The sequence below is a fragment of the Pteropus medius genome, unplaced genomic scaffold, assembly GCF_902729225.1.
Source record: "Pteropus medius unplaced genomic scaffold, Ma_sr-lr_union100, whole genome shotgun sequence".
Classification (NCBI taxonomy): Eukaryota; Metazoa; Chordata; class Mammalia; order Chiroptera; family Pteropodidae; genus Pteropus; species Pteropus medius.
In genome coordinates this window covers 14,527,805-14,547,769 of record NW_024351543.1, presented here as the reverse complement: position 1 = coordinate 14,547,769, position 19,965 = coordinate 14,527,805, and the positions used below count along the sequence as shown (strand labels likewise).

The 19,965-nt window shown below is 43.0% G+C and overlaps 1 protein-coding gene and 1 pseudogene across 3 annotated transcripts in view; both read left to right on the top strand.

The window, feature by feature from the left end:
* The window catches only part of CMTM7 (CKLF like MARVEL transmembrane domain containing 7), a 47,472-nt gene that overhangs the window by 9,966 nt on the left and 17,541 nt on the right, over positions 1-19,965 (top strand). The gene's annotated exons all lie outside the window — the stretch shown is intronic.
* LOC120586818 (uncharacterized) lies at positions 17,555-17,676 on the top strand (annotated as a pseudogene).

Here is a 19,965-nt window from a genome sequence, read left to right as displayed (position 1 = left end):
GGTTGGAGGAGCAGGTTGGAGGCAGGAGATGAAAAGCTCATTGCAGAAGATGAACAAACACAAAGAGGACATCAGAGAATCATTCTCAGATGGCAGGTTGGAGGAGCAGGTTGGAGGCAGAAGATGAAAAGCACATTGCAAAGAGCCTCGCTTCTGGCCTTCCACAGGCACTGAGTGAGGTATCCCCAATTCTCCCCAAACCATTGCATTGCCCAATCTTACAGCATTCCAGTAGAATCTTTAAAAGATACAGCAGCTCGAACGAGGTGTATTGAGGTGGTCAAGTTAGCCCTGTTTCATCTACTGCTTGTGAAATACAGTTGCTGTTTTTTTAAATGTTTATAAAAGTGCCCTGGTGGTTTTAGTCTCTAAATTATATGTATATAATTTTGTAACTTTTTATTCATAAACCATTCCAGATTTATAGAAATGTTGCAAAAACAATATAAAGACCTTCAGTTGTTAACGTTTTGCTGTATTTGTTTAATCCTCTTCCATTTATATACATATTTCTCTGAACCATTTGAGAGTAGACTAATGCCTTTTTGTCCAGCAGTACTTCAGTATGTATTTCCTAAGAAGGACCTTCTCTTCTATATCCGCAGTACAGTGACCTAAATCAGGAAATTAACACCAGTGCTATTACCACCTCATATACTAGCCTTATTCAGATTTCACCAGTTGATCCACTAATGTCCTTTTTCTTGTCTAGGATCCCATCACATTGGTCACACGTCGCATTCAGTTGTCATGTCTCATTACTCTCTTTCAATTTGGAACAGCTTCTCAGTCTTTCTTGTCTTGACCTCGGCATTTGTGAAGAGCCCAGGACAGAGTAACCCCATCATTGGATGTTAAAGTTGGTTTGGAGGGCCCCTCTGATTCTCAGTATATTGTAGCTACCATGGAAGCAAACAAAAAAGAAGGAAACATGTTTGGATCATGGCACACTTTATCTCAATTTTCATGCTTTTGTTTTCACAAAAGCCGCTTTTGCTAACTTCCTATGTGACGTTAATAGTTAATAGTTCAAGTTGAGCTTAATTGAATGTCCTGTTTAAAAAAAAAAAAAACTTAGCCCAAATGTTACATCATTGGGACAATGACCAAAGTTATTGAGGCCTTCTCATCTACCACATCCTGTTCTACGAACTTGACATGAGTTACTTCGTTTAATCCTCACAGTAGCCCTACGATTTAGATACTATTATTTTTCATATTTTTTGCCAAGCATCCAAATTCACGGTAGTTGTGCAGTCAGATATTGCCATACAGGGTTCAACTTGATGGTAGAGATATTTACCTGTTAACCAAAACTCATGCCCCCTCTTTCATAGTGTGGGCTTGTTTCTAGTTAACCGCTGTGTAGGCAGACATTCCCTGCAGCCTTGGTATTTAAGTGTGGCCATGCAACTCGTTCTCCCCTACAGAATGAGAGTGGAAGTAATATTTGCCACTTCCTATCAAAGGCTTTTAAGTGGTAGGATTGTCTACTCTTATCAGCTGTATTCAAAGGACTCTGAGACCCTATTTTTCTTATTTAAAGATAAAATAGAAACAAACCCAGGTCTAGAGACTTCCTGCTTTCCCACTGGACTGCTCCCTGTCCTGCCTCTGAAGGGCCTTCCCCAGCCCCCCCCCATCTAATATATTCGCCCTAAATCCACCCTGAACCTCACCCCTTCACCCTATCCTGTTGCCCAGTTCTGATTTCTTCACAGCACTTCTCTAGCCGAAATCCCCTTGTTCACTTATTACTCATTAATGGCGGGTCTTCACCACCGGGGCCTGGACTGCAGCGGGGCAGTGACCTTTCTGTCTGAGTCACCACAGGGTGCCTGGTTCCTCAGGTAGTGCCTGGAACACAGAAAGCACTCATAATCTTTTTTTTTTTTTTTTTTTGAATGAGTGAAAGCACATTTCTTTGCCAAAGCCTCTGGTAATAGCACTCCTTTCAAAACAGTCAGTCCGGGTGAAGTGCTTGAGCGGCTTGGAAGGAAGACACGATCATGCTATGTTGGGAGGTGCCCGCCGAGGGGTGGGCTGTGGGCCCAGCTATGGGAAGGGCCCCTCTGCCAGGCCCGGGATGTGTGGTGGGGCCTGGAGCACATCTCTTCAGACCTGCAGGCCAGGAAGCGGGGCGTCTCTGGCAGAGTGAGGAGAGGCCGAGGGGAGATGCAGGCGGGGACCCCAGCAAGGAGAGGGTGGGATGCCCAGCCCAGAGTTTCAGATAAACATACAGTTTCTGCACTGGCTGCCGGTGTGAGAGCACCTTTCTTTTTTATTTAGTTGAGCTGACAGGTTTCCACTGACTCACACTGTCAAAACAGTAGGTTCCTATGCCAAAGGAAACAGAGGCGAGCCAAGGGATGAGAGAAGTGTCTGTCAGTTTGTCAAGCTGTCAGGACAGCATTTCTAATTTAAAGCAACACCAGCAAACACTGAATAGTGGCATTACTATATTGGATTAAAGGCTAAAAGAATCAAGTGCCAGACGTGGCCGGCTCACTTTCTGATTTCTATTTCCGGCTCAGAAACTAACCTTTTGATGTGGTCCTAGTCGTGGCTCTTTACCTGGCCAAGGCTACTTCAAGTCACTTCACCAAATATTTATTTAGTGCTTGCCCTGTCCTAGCCCTGTGCCAGCTGCTGGGGGAACAGCAGTGAACAAGACAGGTTCAGCCCCTCCTCTGTGAGCTGAAAATCTGGACAGTAAACAGATGTGGTGTTTCATCACCTCTAAGGCACCATTGTTTTTGGCACTACTAGGAAAAGAAAGAAGAAAGGAAAGGAAAGGAAAGATTAGGTTTTTAATTATATGATAATACAAATCTCTTATTTAGAATTTTTATGATTATTGAAAGATCTTTCAAACTTAGAGATTTTGTATTTTCTCGTGAGTAGATATAAAGAGAAATTGCTGAAAGAAGACAAATTGGTTAAGATATTCTTAAAACTTTGTTATAGTCAGAGCCCTCTTTTAAATTCCTTTCTTTAAAATGTACTTTTACACATCTTTTTCCTCTATATCATCAAGAGTGTGAGCAGTACAGCATTCCTTAGAAGAATCCATGAAAGAACTAAAAGCCATTAGGGCTTGGCTCATATGCTGGCTTTGGACTCCCGCTTTGGGAATGATGCTAAAAACATACTGATTCGCCATTCCACCATCTCGGCCTCACAAAGCCTCTGGTTCCCAGGGCTTCAAAGAGTGCTCCACTCTGGCTCCAGGATTTTCTCCTATTCTGCTGACACCCTTCCTTCAAGTTTCGATCCTGGCACATTGAACGTTGGCACATGGCAGGCATGGTAACTACACTACAATTGTTGTCTGGTCTGGCCGTCAGCAATTGTAGAATACACCACTGCCTTGAGGGAAGTAAAAATGTGCAAGAATGAGCATCTTTGAATTAGTGAAGTGTGGTTAGTGTGAGCATCATGAAGGAGGAAGCAGAGGATGCTGTGAGCACAGATAACAGGGGTTATCTAGCTTGCTGTCAGATCTTCCCAGATAAGGAACCTTTAGGCTGAGGCCTAAGCATGGGAAGGGGCAAGGCAGGAAGAAAAGGTGGGAAAAGTGTTCTGAAACGGAACAGCCTGTGCAAAGACTCAGAACTGAGAGAGAAGAAGTTGGAAAATTTCTTGGTGAATTCTCAAAATGAGCTTTTTGGTACTGGTGGAGTATGGGAGAGCTGTAGCCACAGATGTAAGTCAATAGTGATCCTGCTGAGTTTTGACAGCTTCATTATTGTCAAGGGTCTTACAGGAACTGCCAGAGGAATGAATGATGTAGAGAGCATGTTAATTTGCCTGTTCCATCTGGGTCTTCCAATGAAGGCATTTTATAGGTCTAGCATTTATTTTGAGATTTTATATTACTACACAAGTATGATTAGAGCAACATCAACATAATTTATGTTTTTAAAAGTATTAAGAAAACAAAATTTACCCATGACTCACCATCGTACAAATTCCGCAGAAGTTCTAGCTGGGTCCTTGAGTGAGTGTATGGAAGCTTTCAAGGCTGTAATCCTGCTGACTACAGTCAGGGATTCTGCTTCTCTCTTATTTTTTTTTATCATAAAATTCGATATTTAGTAACATGCCTGTTGCTATAAAATCTTCATAATTATGCACAATATGTGCAATCATCTAAGTAGATATTCTTTAGTAACCATTCACTTTTGAACATGTGGGTGGTTTTTGAGCTTTTAGCTACCATACATATTACATTGAACATTTGCCGTGGTTGGGAAACTATAGTCTGCTCACCAAATTTGGCCTGCCAGCTGTTTTTTTTTTTCCTTTAGCATTTTATTTTATTATTAGTTTCAAGTATACAGTACATTGGTTAGACATTTACATAATTTATGAAACAATCCCCCTGATTACTCTATCACCCCTCTGGCTCTACACATAACCATTACATTACTGCTGACTGCATTCCCTATGCCATGTCCCCATCCCTGTGACCATCTATCATCTACTAATTTGTACTTTAACCCTTTACCACTTTCTCCCAGCCCACCCAACTCTCCTCCCCCTGGCTTTCACCAGATTGTCTTCTATATTTGTGAGTTTGTTTTCGATTAGTTTGTTCTTTTTGTTCCTTAGATTCTGCATATAAGTGAAATCATATGGTATTTATCTTTTCTCTGACTTATTTTGCTCAGCATAACTTCCAAGTCCATCCCTGTCATTGCAAATGGTAGGATTTCATTTTTTAATGTGCTGTTTTTTAAATAAAACTTTATCGATACACAGCCAAACCCACTCATTTATGTATTGCATAAGGCTGCTTTTGCACCGTGCTGCAGAGTTGAGTAGCGATTGTATGCCCCTCAAATCCTAAAATATTTATTCTCTGGTTCTTTACCGAAAATATCCGCCAACCCCTGTTTTATAGTGTGTAGTAGAGCTTTTTCTGACTAGGGTTATTTTCCCTAAGATAAATTCTGAGAGATAAGATTATTCACTCATAGGATATAGATGTTATTTTTCTGCTTGCAAAATAATTTCTAATTTACAACATGAATATGGACCATATGAATAGTGACATGAGAACAGATGAATGAACCAATTAATTGACCATTATAAGATTATAATAATTAGAAGGTATTATAAAGCCACTCTGGTTGTACTCAGAGTTTTCTAATTTACATTTCCCTTTAACCCCCTCCCCAAGTAGTACCCGGTTCTTTTCATTCAGAGCATTCCTCACAGCTCTTAATTGTATTAATGTAAAGCTAGCTGCTGTAACATGTAAACCCTCAAATGTCAGTGTTTTAACACAATAGCCTTTCCCCTTCCTTATTCCCTGGCTAAGCACCACTTCTCAGCCACAGCTCTATAATTTGGAAAGAAGAACGCAGATTTTGATATCACTTAGCTATCTCTGCTATAATTACTATTTTAAAAAATCTATTACTATAAAATATATATTCTATTTGTAATATTAGTATATACAATAAATAATAGATTCAATGTATTATATATAATAGTGTATATATATTCATTATATTATATATAATAGTGTATATTCATATGCTCAATTCTGATTCACAAGTCTAAAAGCATGAACTGGCAAAACTTTGCTCACACTTCTGTTTGGCTGCCACCCTGACCTGGAGAGGACATTGTTTACATATACTCTCTGTTTTGTAGCTTGCTTTTTAAAGCTTTTATTATGGGAAATTTTTAACATAAACATATTGAGAATATTATAATGACCCCACACCTACTTATCACCCAGCTGAAACAATTAAGAACACATGGCCGATCTTGTTTCATCTATGTCTCTCATCCATCTCACAGGTTATTTTGAAGCAAGTCCTAGACTCCTTATTCAATATGCATTCTTTTTAATAATGACCTCTATTACTAATATTACTATTGTCACAACTCAGAAAACTAACAATTAATACCATCAAATATCCAGTCTGTTCAGATTTCTTCAGTTTATGTGTGTATATGTGTGTGTGTATTTAAATAGTCGGTTGTGCAAATCAGGATCCAAACAAAACCCACACTTTGTATTTCATTCATATATTTCTCAAGTCTCTCTTAATCTTTGGGCTCCTCCCCCTCCTTCTTTTTCTTTACCATTGAATTCTCTAATAAATTTGGTCATTCATTCCTGTGATTCCTTCTCACTGAGTAGATGTGTCTGAGTGCATCCTTGTGGTATCATTAACAAAGTCTCCAGTCCCCTGTATTTCCTACAGGTTGACAGTTAGATCTAGAGGTTCATCAGGTTTAGATTTGTTTGTTCATTTGTTTGTTGCAGGACCACTTCCTGGGTGGTAATGTGTATTTCCATCAGGAGATATATGATGTCTGGTTATCTATTTTCATTGTGTTAAGATTGTTCAGTAGGCTCAGGTGTTGTCTGACAGATCCTTCCATTATAAAGTGGGAACCATGCTTTTTCAATGGTTTTCGCATTGCTGTTTTCATCTAACAGTATATATTTATCGTCTAAGCATAAGGTTCTCTGCTTCATAATTACTTATTTGCTTCTTGCCTCACAATGTCTGCACTTAATGTCGTGGGAGCTAAGAACATGTTTCAGAATCTGTTTCTAGGGGATTGCCCTGCTCCATCCTAATGATCGACTTAAGCGCTCTTGATTCAGTTTTCCTTCTCAGCTTTGCATTGACTTTGAAAGTTTGCACCTTCTTTGTTGCTCTTCATAATGATGCTTCAACACTGCATTCATAGTTCCTTTTTGGCGCAAATCTCTGCTCTTTCCTTCATCTTTGACATTTCTTACTAAGACTCCTTTTATTGCCTTCTTATTTGAAGAAGAGGTAAAATACAAGTTACTAAAATAATAAGTATTCAAATTTCACAGACCATCTGTCCCTGAACAGATATCTACTTTAAGTCAATACCAGTCTTCACTCTTGGGGGCCAAGAGGTAAAGTGAAGAAAAATAAAGGCTGAACATTGCAGGGAGGGCCCTCTCCACTGGGAGCAAAAGGGAGGCTGATAAAGTAGTGGCTCCAATTTAGTTTCTAATTCACATGCAGAGAGAGACACCTTCCAGAAAATTTAATTAAAGAAGAGGAAGTGGTAACCCAAGAATGTTATGATAGAGGGCCTGCAGATTATTTACTATAATAATATCGTTCCATGCACCTGATGAGGATTTTATTTTGCATTTAAAACATGTAGAACATGTAATATGTGCCAGGTGCTGTGCTTAGTGCTTTTCAGGTATTTTCAGATGAGATACCGTTTGTCATCTCCACTTTCCAGTTGGGAAAACTTGAGGCTCTAGGATGTTATATAACTTTTATAGGTCATATAGCTAGTAAGAGGCAGTGGGATTCTCACTGCTTGAGTGATATGTAGGGTAAGTCACTTATGCTCTCTGTGCCTCATCTGTGAAATGGGGAAGATGATATCACCTGGTCCGAAGGTCATAGATCCTATGTGATGTACTTGAGCCCTGAGTAAATGTTAGTTACTACTCTTTTACCTCCTTTCAGTGTCCTAGTGAGATCTTTCATCTTTAATCGTTTCCTCAGAAATCAACTGGACTTTTTCTTAATATTCACTATAGTTGTAGTTCCTACGAGGTCTTCATCTTCTTTTCCTCATTGCATGTCCCCACCTTATTCTGTGAGTCTGCACTGGTCCTTTTGATAGGAACGTTAGATTGGTGCAGGTCAGTGTCTGAATGAGGAGGGGTATTGAAGATGTTCTATTTTTCACTTCGCTATTGAGTATAGAGCGTGTAATATGTGCCAGGCAGAGAGGCATCGAGGTGACAAGGAAGGAATATCTGGTTGGCTCTTGCCTCTGCTACTGAATAAGCTTGTGTAAATCATGCCCCTTATCTTGATCTCAAATTTCTCTCCTGTGAAGTGGGAGGGTAGTTTTCAAGATCGCTTTTGTTCTAGTCATTACATCTATGTATATAACTGTGCAAGGGCAGAATATGGATTGCATGGCAAGTCCACAAAAGCCTGGGTGTGGATGAACTTTGAGCATTGGGGTCTGTGCTCTTCCTGTATCAGGGCCTTTTCTATAAGGTTTTTCTGTCAGTATCAAGAAATTTCAGGGCAGAGAAAGTCTAAGTTCTGAAAATAAAACCCTGTGGAAATGCCCCGGTGAGGTTTTTCCATGGTGTAGTGAGGGCCGGGGCCTCTGAATTTCATCTTATCTCTATAACCTCTCGCTCTGCGGTTTGACAGTATCATGAGACCATCTCTCTGCAGGTGTCTTATTTTTTTTTTAGTTTTTTGGGGTTTTTAAAGGTTTTTTTTGGTAACAGCTTTGTTGAGATATAATTCACATACCATACAGTTGATCCATTTCAAGTATACGAGTCAATGCTTTTTGATATATTCACAGAACGTGTGCCACTGTCACCGCAGTCAATTTCACAACTTTTAGAAGAGTTATGCGCATTTTGACAAGTGCATAGAACCGTGTATCCATCACCACAACATGACAGGAAACAGCCTCATCACCTCCACAATCTCCTTGTACTCTCACTTTGTAGTCAGTCCCTTTCCCTACCTCATAGCCGTTTTTGCCTTTCCATATAAACTTTAGAATCAGCGTGTCAATATCTACCCAAAAAGCCTGCTGAGATTTGATTGGGATTATGTTGAATCTGTATATCAATTTGGGATGGATTGACACGTTAACAATATTGCATTTTCCAATCCATGTATGTGTTATACCTCTTCTTTTATTTAGGTCTTCTTTGATTTCTTTTATCATTATTTTATAGTTTTCAGCATACTACAAGGTTAGGTTTAAACCTAATAAATATTTCTCCCCCTTTTTTTTTTTGGCTACTATTAAATAGATCTGTGTAAATAGTTCTGTTTCTAATATTTAATTTCGGTTTTTCATTGCTAAAATGTAGAAATACAGTTAATTTGTATATGTTGATCTTGCAACTTGTGATATTGCTAAATTTGTTTATTAGTTCTAAGATCTTTTTCTGTAGATTCTTTGAGATTTTCAACCTAGGTAATCATGTAGTCTATGAATAAAAAAATATTGTTTCTTCCTTTCCATCTATATGCCTTTTATTTCTTTTTTCTTACCTTATTGCAACTTCCAGAAATATGTTGAATGAGAGAGATGAGAGAGGTCATCCTTTCCCTGTATTAGGGGAAAAGCGTGCAGTCTCACCACTAAGTATGATATTAGCTGTAAATTATTCTGTAAATGCTCTTTATCACGTTAAGGATGTTCCTGCTATCCTAGTTTGCCGGAAGTTTTTTGTTTTTGTTTTTGTTTTTGTTTTAAGAATGGATATTGCATTTTGTGAAATGCTTTTTCTGCATCAGTTGGTATGAATTTTTGGTTTTCCTTCTTGGGTCTGTTAATATTGATTTTCAAATATTCAACCAGCCTTGCATTCCTGGAATAAACTTTAGTTACTTGTGCATTTGTATTTTTTACATATTGTTAGATTCGGTATGCTAATATTTTGTCAAGGGTTTTAGATAGCCTGAAAAGCATTTATCTGTAAGTTTGCTAATGACCCAGCCCACTGTCAGTCCTTCCCTTCAAGACACTCACATACTGAGTCTAGTGTGGCTTATTCTGAATCCTCGTCTCTCTTTCCTCTTCCTGTGGTGGCTGTTCTTTTTGGCTTTCCATGTTTCTCACTTCTGCTCACGTGTTAGAAAAGCATGAAGTTATGGTACTCAGTATAGAAACAGGATTTAGGAAGATGCATTTGAGTCCAGTAGCTAGATTCAAGTTAATTTGCCTCACCTTCTTGAGGTCCTGCTCAATGTCTGGCCCCCACTGTGGCCCTCGGAGGACAGTGAATTTGTGTTGGATTTACCTGAGTGATGCAGTTCTCTGTTAACAGGTGCATGAGAGGAGGTATCATCTAGGGCAAACCTTTCATTCATGCCTCTTTCATGTTCAGGTCTTCTCTGCTTCCTCCAAAGGCATCCAGACCAGGGCAGAGGGAGGGCTGCTCCCTTGGGACTGAAAGGCCCTCTTTGTCTTACCACCAGATGGCCCCAGGGTGACCCTGCATATCCAGTGAGGGGAAACACAAGGAGTGTCGGGCTTCCAGCCTTACCAGGTTATTTTTAACCAGTGAAGTCTGAAAGGAGGGCTTTGTTTCCACCTGGCACTCGGGTGACTCAAAAGTGAGAGAGGGAAGGGAAGTGCAGGCATCAGAAAAGGGCCTGCTCAACGCTCTCCTCCTGAAATAACTTCGATGAACCTGGGGGTGCAGGTCACATGTTCTTGCCTTCGTACTGAAGACAAGGTAGCTGGAGGAAGGAGGGCGAACGGGGCAAGGTGTCCACACCGCAGTCCCCCTCCACCTCACCCGCGGTCTTGCCTGTCAGAGCGGTTCACCACTGCAGGCATTCTGGTCCCTGGCAGCACAGGCAGCCAGAGGGCAGGTGGGGGAGGTCCTCTCTGGGGAGTTGTTCTCCGGAACTGGATCCCAGAGCAGGAGAGGGAGACAGCTCATGGCCTGCAGAAGGGGTGAGGCCTGGTGCATTTTTCTTTAATCGCTGGTTTTGGATGTGGAAATGTTTGGACAGGTGGAATTGCCAGCTCATTCTGAGCATGCTCTCAGCAGTTTGAGGAATCTGAGGCAGCTACCTCCCTACTCAATAGCACAGGGAGTTTCCTGTTGGCATCTGCCAGCCACATGGACGCTGCAATTGGGTTGCCTGCTCCCCACATCACCACGCAGCCTTGATCCCCGGAGGCTATCCTGGGACATTTATGCCCCCTGCTGTCCTCCTCTCTCACCTGTCTCCTCTGCCCATTCCTCTGGCTGGTACTTCAGTCTAGTCCTCCTTACCTCACTAGGACTGACACGGCCTCCTCCTAACCAGCCTCTGAGTCCCTTCACCCCCAACTCTGGTCCACTTAGAGATTAGTTCTCCGCAAGTGCAATTCTGCCTATGGCTCTTTCTGCTCAGTAACCTTCACTAGCTCCCCACTGCCCACTGATAGTGTCTCCTTCCTCAGCCTGAGATCGGCTCCCTGCCAGCTTTCTTCCCTTCATGCCCCTTTACACACTCTGGGGTTTGCCTAAAATGGACAACTCACTGGTTGCCAAATGTGCCCTGTGTTTTTCCACCCTATGCCATCTTTTGCCCTGTTCCCTCTGCTAGAAGCCTCTGTTTTCCATTCTGTACATATTCAAATCCCACCTCCTGCGGAGCCCACACAGGGGCTTCATCTGCACCTCACAGAGGACATGCCTGACCTCCTCCCCGCTCCAGGCTCCCGTCTTCACAAATTATACCTCCCTGATGATATTTATCCCCTATTCTCTTTTAGGGTAATTGTTTCTGAGTCTGAAGCTCCTTACCCTTTAGGACAGAGCCTGTGTCTAAGCTGTCCTCATATCGTGCTCATCTCCTGGTGACAATACACTCACTGCACTCAGAAGAATCACTGTTGAAGTACCACTCTGTGCTAAGAGCTTCTCAAACATCATCCTGTGTTCCCCTTCCTGGCATATCTCTGAAAGGAGTTTTAATACCCAACATTGTTGAATGTTTACTAGAGCAGTACCATGCTATTCTGTTGTGCCCAAATAAGCTCATTTAATCCTCATATCAACTCTGTGTGCGAGATTTTATTATTATCTTCATTTTAAAGATGAGGAAACTAAGGCCCAGGGAGGTTAACTGGCCCACTAGTAATTATGTTTGTGAAATGACTTTTTGACCCATGGGGCTTGCTAGCCATGCCTTATTTGCTCCCATTCAGTCTTACTTATTCTGACTGGAGGCCAGCCTTTGGCCAACAATCAGACTTTCTTCTCCATTCCTCACTGGGTACCATATGACAGTCATGCATCCTTAACCACTATGTTTTTCCATCAGCGACACATGCTTACAATCCCTTAATGGTTCTTGTGTACTTGCTTTGTCATTTTTTATCCCAGACTAATTTTTCTCCCTGAGGCTGGCACTGATTTGGCATTCTGCTGCCTGGGTTTTTAATCTAGGCATCCCACACCCACATTCTCAAATTCAGCAGCTGCTGACTTCTGGCAAGTGCCCAGGGCTGGATGCCAGGCCTCCTGCTGGAACTGGCCCCACAGCTCCTCCATATATTTACTTCCCCAGGATGGTGGCCAAAGGTCTGAGCAGCATAACTATTTATTCTACATCAGGGTTCACTTAGGATTGTCTTTGGCAAAGTGGAAACCAGTGTCACTTTGTATCGCTAGTGCTAATCACAGGGCTGGGAACATGGTTGGTACTCAATAAATAATCACCGAATAAGTAACTTTATTCTTCTTTCTATTTTCAAAACTAGAGTTGCCTGACTGGGAAACCTGGAATATTCTGGAAACAGATGTATCAGTTAGCTTTCGCTACATGACAAATACTCATAAAACCTTGGTGGCATACAACAATAAGTGTTTATTGTTCAGATGACTAAAGTCAGCTGGGCTTGGCTCCTCTAATCATGAATGAGGCGTGCTTCCATGTTTGGGGGTTGGCTTCTGTCATCTGATCTGGGCTGGGTTCAGCCAGGGTAGCTGAAGTGACTCAGCACTGTCCACATGTCTTTCATCCTTCTGCGACCAGCAGGCTGGTAGGCTGAGTAGAGAAAGTGGTGGAAGGATGGCATTAGTCAGTATGAGCTCACCACACTCAAAAGAGCCTACCTCTGCTGCTGCACCACGGCCAGAGTTACCACATTTAATTTAAAGAAAATCAACATGTAGATATATTTGGTAGTAGGATCTTCTTTTCAAATGAAATCTTACCAGGAAGCATCAATAAATGATTCTTCCAAGCTGAGCTGCTCAGGGGTGGGGCCGAGAAAATGCCAACGCTACAGTTCTTGTCCTCCTTCTTCTCCCTGTTGGATTCTGTGGCTACTGGGAAGCCCAAGCCCAGAGCTCTCAAAAGTTGCCTCTGACTGCCACTGGCATTTTTCATTTAACTAAAGCAAGCTCGATGCCTCCCGGCCCAGCAGTTTAAGCCACGTCAGAGCTTCTAGTCTGCGGACGATTCAGACTGAGCATCCACTCAGTGATGCAGGATAGAGGTAGGGATATAAGCCATTCTGAAGTCTTCCCCACCACAGCGGTTTCATTATAGAATATTCAGCAACAGTGTCCTCAGAGGCGACAGCTGCCTTTCAGCTGCGCCTGCCCCAAGAGCATCTCTGCTGAGGGGACATTTTTTTAAGCCAGAGTCCCAGGTGCAGGTCACAGATGTTCTCTGTCTCACCTGGGCTCATTCATCACTGCCCTCTGGACAGATCTCAACTTCCCTGTGCAAAGAATCAAAACATGAAACCCAGAACGATTCATGTGCTACTTTCAAAACAGACCAAACAGGACCTTTTTTAATTTAAGTGCCTGCTCCAGCTTCTATGGCTACATATCAAATTACCTCAAAACGCAGCGGTGTAAAACAACCACTTATTATGCTCACAAATTCTGTGGGTCAGGAAATTGGGCAGGGCTCAGTGAAGAGGTTTTGTCTTTGCAATGACTGAGCTTCAGCGGGAAGACTTGAAAGCTGGGGCTGGAATGGACTGAAGGCTCACTGGCTCACATGTCACAGTTGATGCTGGCTGTCGGCAAGGTCTCTTAACTGGGGCTATTGTCTGGGCACCTACACGTAGCCTCTCCAAGTGATCTGTGCTTCCTTATGACATGGTGGGAGGGTTCCGGGAGGAGGGGAGGTGGACGTCCCAAAACAGAGAGCCAGAAGGGAGTTGTACCGAGCTCTGTGACCTAGCCATGGCATTCATACAATGTCACTTCCACCACATTCTGGGTGGCTCCCAAGGCTGCATGGTTCGAGAGGAGGAGAAACAAATTCTGCTTCTTGATGGGAAGTGGCAAAGTTCTAGAAGAGCATGTGAGGCCAGAAACATTGCCGTGGCTGTCTTGGGAGAACACAGCCACAGTGCACTAACAGGGTGTTGGGTGTTCTTTTTATGCCTCCTTGCTAAGGCCAAGGGAATCAGAATATCTGGCCATTTAAGCTTCTTGTACCTCACCACCAACCACACCAGCACACACAGATCGTTGAGTCCTCAGGGAAAGCTTGACAGGCAGGGCTTTGCTGATGAATTCATCTGCCCAGTCCCACGGCTTGGGGGGCAGGAGATGTAAAAGAGGCAGGAAGCAGCATACTCTGGTTAAGAACCACATTCTGGAGCCCAATGAAAAAGACTGAGCCCCATCTCTGAGCGCACAGCTCTGTGGCCTGGGGCAGGTGCCTCTCTCCTGTCACAGTTTCCTCATCTGTAAATTGAGACTAATCGTAGCATTTACCTCATTGGGTTGCCATAATATCAGCAGCCCTACTCCTGGCACATGGTGAGTGCCTAATGAATATTAGCCATTCATGAAAATAATTATTATCAGTATTATTTCAGCATTTCGTAAAATGCTCACGTCCCAGCAAGGACTTTGGGCCCTGCCCCTGCGGCCACCCATCCTAGAGAAAATTTTTGGCAGTCACCTCTACAGGGAACCTCTGGGGAACACTAGCTCCTACTCTCCATTAAGACCTCAGCTGCATACAGGGGTCATACCACCTGATTTTATTCAGTTCTCTTAGAATCTTAAAAAAGATCATATCATATATTTTCTATGTTTTCCCCACTTCTAAGTTAACGTGCCAGTTTCCTCAATTCCAAGATCCTTCCTTCCGTCTGTAAAACCTGCCACTGACTTACAGCCTAGGGGATGGGGAGAAGCAGGTACAGAGCTCTATTCTGTTGTAAATTACGTTCCAACCTCCACATTAAAATGTGTATGGGGGGAGTGCGAATTAGAATTAAGGAAACACATCGTGTTTATTAGAATTTAGAAATACAGAAAAGCACAAATGTTTTCGCATATTTTAGAACCTCTTGGCAATTAGGTTAATTAACTGTGTAATTTAGCAGGACACTTTTGAGGGCAAGGGCATCTCCAGCAGGCCCAGTGCTCTAGAGCATAAACCGGGATTATCCTGACAAGCTAGAACATCTGCTCCCCGACCCTAAAACCCTGACTTAAAATGAGCACTGAGCACCGTTAACATGCTGAGCACTTGGCCTCCATGTGTTCTCTTGGCACACGTGCGGGTGTATTTTCACATTGCGAATCTTTCTTGGGATCTTTCTTTATTTTATACTATGTCGTGAATATCTTCCGGTGTTATTAAAACCAGATTGTTTAAAGCTATGTTTGCCATAATTACGAAAATAATATTTTCAATACAGACATTTAAAAACTATGAAAAAAAGCACAAGGGGAAAAAAATCACCCATGAATGCCATCATTCCAAAATGTTCACATTTAACATTTTGTCTGTGGTAGTTTTCTTTAAAGATATTGTCTATAGTTTTTTGAATAGGGGATGGGAAGTCACAGGTTGGTGCCTGATTTTATTTTTCTTAGCTAGGTAAACGTTTTTTATTAATGGCTACGTAGTATTTTGTCGTGAGGGTGAGCCATAACTTATTTAATCAACATATACTATTGGATATTTAGGTTTTTTTCTAATTTTTCTACTTTTGTAATACTCTGTAATGATTATTCTTATAAATCAATCTAGGCCTATATCTGTTTCAATAGGATAGTTTAGTAGAAATGACATTATTGAGTCAAAGGACATCTACTTTTTTTAGATATTTGATAATTTGGTGTTAACTCCAGAAGTATCTTCCAGACCCATGCTCGAGCATGAACCAACCTTTACATGTTAATTTGCTATTAATGTTATTATTTCACTGTTCATTACATACTTACTTTAGGTCAACACAGCGCTTTTACAGGTATTAACTGACTTTGTCCTCACAACAACCTTCTAGAGTATATACTATCATCTTTATTATCTGGGTGAGGAAACTGAAGCGTGGAAAAGCAAGGCCACACAGGTAGAAAGGGGCACCAGCCACTGATCTGAGGCAGTTGCACCAAAGCCAGGCTGCCTCTCAGAAATAAAATTGGGTTTATGTAGAAAAGAACTGAAGGCTGGAGCATCTGCTCCCTGACCAGTATCTGTGGAAGGTCACTGACCCCTCCAGACTATGAACAGCCATTCCTAGAAGCCTGACACTTACTCCAAGGAGGGAGAAAGGTCCGGTCCAATGGAACAGGACAAGCACTCAGTGAGTTCTTTCGCCGAATGGTTGCTTCGTGAGATCCAATGAGGCCCAGACTCTGTCTGGATCTGCAAGGACATTTTATCTCATGAGGGGCATGAGACTGGAAGGGGATATGGCAGATGCTAGAAAGGGCTGGGGGTGAAATGCTGAAGGAAGGCGAGACCCCTTCAACCTGGGGAACATAAAGGCAGAGAATGTGCTCTTCGGAGGGTCTGGAACTACATAACAAAGTAGCCACTAGGCACGTGTGGCCATTTAAATTTAAATTAATTAAAATTAAGAGCTGAATTCCTCAGTTGTACCAGCCACATGTGGTTGTTGGCTACCATATTGCACAGCACAGGTGGAAAAGATTTCCATCATCACAGAAAGTTTGATCGGATGTCACTAGTCTAGAAGCAGGAGTTTGGCAGAGCGAATGGAAGTAAAGGATGGAGAACGGTCAGTAGTCTGCTTCAATTTGGACATGGATGTGCATGGGGAAGTAAAAGTCGACACTGGAAAGGGAGCTGGAAGCAGTTTTTCCGTGTGACTTGTACGCCTCATGTATATTAGATCTCTGTAGTATTTAAAACAAACGACATCGGTAATGGCGTGGAGGAATCCACATCAGATCATGCATCTCTTAAGTGTCTCTCCAGCCCACAGCCTCATATTCTGAGGAAGCTGCCTGTATGTCCCATCACTTGACCCTGGATCAGACTGGCTGGAACAAAGACGGAACCATCAATAAGACATAGAGAGTTCTGAGTCCCGTGAGGTGACTCTGGTTAGTAGGGATGCTCCCTGTGGAGAGTGTGATGTGAGGAGCTCACTACTGGGACGCATGGCTGGGACTGGAGAGAAGCGTGCTCACTTGTGGGCTGTGCCCTGAGTGGGGAGGAATGCCCACCAGCTCTCCCCAAGGGTTCCAAAGGGAATTAAGCTGAGGTGTTGTCAGGTAGCTAATGTGTTGGGGTTAGGCTGCCTTGGGTTTGGCTGTAAGAAATCTGTCTCACCTTAGTGCAAGAGTTCTCGCTTCTTTTTCTGCTCACATAGGATCTTTATTTGGCTTGTGAAATTGTCCCATGCATTTCTAGACATTTCAGAGTCTTAGATATGTTCTCCACACCCCCTGCCAAATTGATCAACACAGGCTGGGTATTTTTCTAGTTAGTCCTGGGGACACATTGCTCCAGAAGGTACTTCTGTTCTTTGCAGAGAGTCAGACAAGTTGTGTTCAAGCCCAGCTTGTACTGAGAATTGTGGAAAACTGTGGGCTACAGCTGTCCACCTGTGGTCACCTGTGGCCCCATTCAGATACCAGTGTGCTTGACTGCATCGGACACACTCTCCCTGAGTCTCCGCACTGATACTTGCTATGGTGGCTTTTGTGACTAGAGAACCTAATCGCTTGGTCTGGCTGTGGTTGGAATGGGAACGGTTAGGCTTTCATTTAGTTTAGAAGGAACCAAAAGTCTTTGTCTATGGCCATGCCACCCTAAACGTGCCCGATCTCGTCTGATCTCAGAAGCTAATAAGCAAGGTTGGGCCTGGTTAGTACTTGGATGGGAGACCACCTTGGAAGACCAGGTGCTATAGGCATAAAAAAAAAAATCTTTGTCTTCTCTTGGATGAAATCCCATGGCATCACTCTACCTGCATGCTTATTAATACGATTCAGTTTTTATAATTTTTAAAATAAATTTTATAAATTTATACTTTTTAAAATAAAGATAATTTCCTAACTTCTACTTGTGCCTTTATGGTAAGAGTGATGACTACAAATCTCAAGTCATTTTTCCCTCTGCTCTTCCCTCTTTATGCCAATTAGTTATTTCTCTGAGCATATCGGGTATTGTATTTTAACTTTATCATGATGGAAAATTTCAAACATATACAAAAGTAGAGAGAATAGCACAATGAACCCCTCCCTGTGTGCCTCTCACTCAGCTGCAACAGTCACCAGTTTATGCCTAATCATTGTTGAAATATATCCCCACCCACTTAATCCCCCCAAATTATCTTTAACAGCTTAATTGAGGTATAATGTATATCCCATCAAAGCTACTAGTTTTAAGTTTGCAGTTCAGTGATTTTTAATAAGTTGACAGAGTTGTGCAGCCATCACCATAATCTAATTTTAGGATGTTTTTATCGCCCCTCATACCCATTTGCTCCCATATTATTATGAAGCACGTTCTGTACTGTGTTTTGTCTCATCCGTAAATATTTCAGTATGTGTCTAAATTGTTGGGGATTGTATTTGCTTGTCATCGCAGCACCCACTCAGGCAGCTCTTCTGCTTGTGCCTAAAAGCAGACCCCCACATCCAGTGCTGCCTCCCCATAAACCCGAGAGTGCCCGAGGAGAAGGGACTACAGCAAAGAGGCTGCACTCAGCCTGCCGGCCGTTTTTACACTGGGGTACTTTGAGAATCAAGTTTAACCCCAAATTTAGGTCTGAGTATATTATTGAAGACCTACTCTGTGCTAGGCTCTGGGGATACAGCAGGGAATTAATCACGGTCCCTGTCTGTGTGCCCACTGGCATCATCCCATGTGCTAAAGGTAGGACCTCTCTGGGGTGATGGTTTTTACCTTCCACTAGACATGAGGCAGGAGTGAGCAGGATGTGGCTCTGCTCAGTGCCTGGTACATAGAAGGCCTGTAGGAAATGGACATATAATTGCATTCATTCATTTGTTCCTTCATTTATTCGACAGATATCTATGGAGAACCCATGTACCATCAGGGTACTGGGGAAACAGCAGTGAAGAAAACAGGTCAAAGCCCCCATCATCATGGGGCTTACATTCAGGGGGTGACAGACAATGAAAAAATAACAGGTAAAATATACAGCCTGCCAGGCAGTGATAAGGGCTCTCTCTGAAGCAGAATAATTCAATGTGTGGCACCTACGAAAGAGAAAATATTTGTAGTTTTTTAAAAGCAGAGTATAAAACTATATAGTGCATGTGATTCATTCTTTAAAAAGGAAAAATAATACATATGTGCCTCTGGCTTCGGTGTGAGCTCATCCCTGTGGAACACACTCACTCCTCACAGAGTCTCAGCAGTCAGGTAGACCTGGATTTGCTTCTTGGTTCCACCACCTGCCATCTGTGTGACCGTCGTTGGGGAAGTGACCCACCCTTGGTCCTTACCTTCATCAGATCTGTGAACTCAGCACCGTGCCACCTGGCCATGGTGGGGCTGCTGCGAGGATAAAATGAGCTGGCGTCACACAGCCGGCTACCTGCGTTCAGTAGGTGGTGGTTTCTGCCGTCCCCCTGGACTCCTCACCCCTCGTGGCTCCCGATTCACTCCTTGGACTTCCGCGCCTCCTGCCCTGCCTTGGCCGGTGCTTCCTTCACACCTCGGGCGTTTCCTTGGCACTGACCTCCAGACATCTGCCCTACTCCTTCTCTGTCCTGTTCACTTTTGCTGACACACATCCAGTAGCCAGCGTGGAGGCCGGGGTGCCCTTTAGAGACACAGCTGCATGACGAGGGCCATCACTGCCACAGCAGCTAGAGGCTGCCTCACTGAGGCTGCCTGGGTCCAAGCCCTGGCTCCAGATTCACTAGTTGTGTGATCGGTGCAAATCGCTTTGTGTGTCTGTCCCTCGGCTCTCTTTTTGTGAACGGAGGAGAATAACAGCGCCTACGTTGTGGGGTCTTGTCAAGATCAAAACAGGCAAGTGCATATAAAGCATTTAGAGCTTGGTGCACAGCGAGTGTTCGAGCAGCGTTAGTCATCACCTTTGCTCTTCTTACCACCTGAGGAGCCGTGCTGATGGCCTCTTCCTCTTTGGGGTTCAACCCGGACATTCCCTGTGGCATCTCCACATTGTCTCAGTGCCCTTGGTCCTCACTGATGACCCACTTCTGAA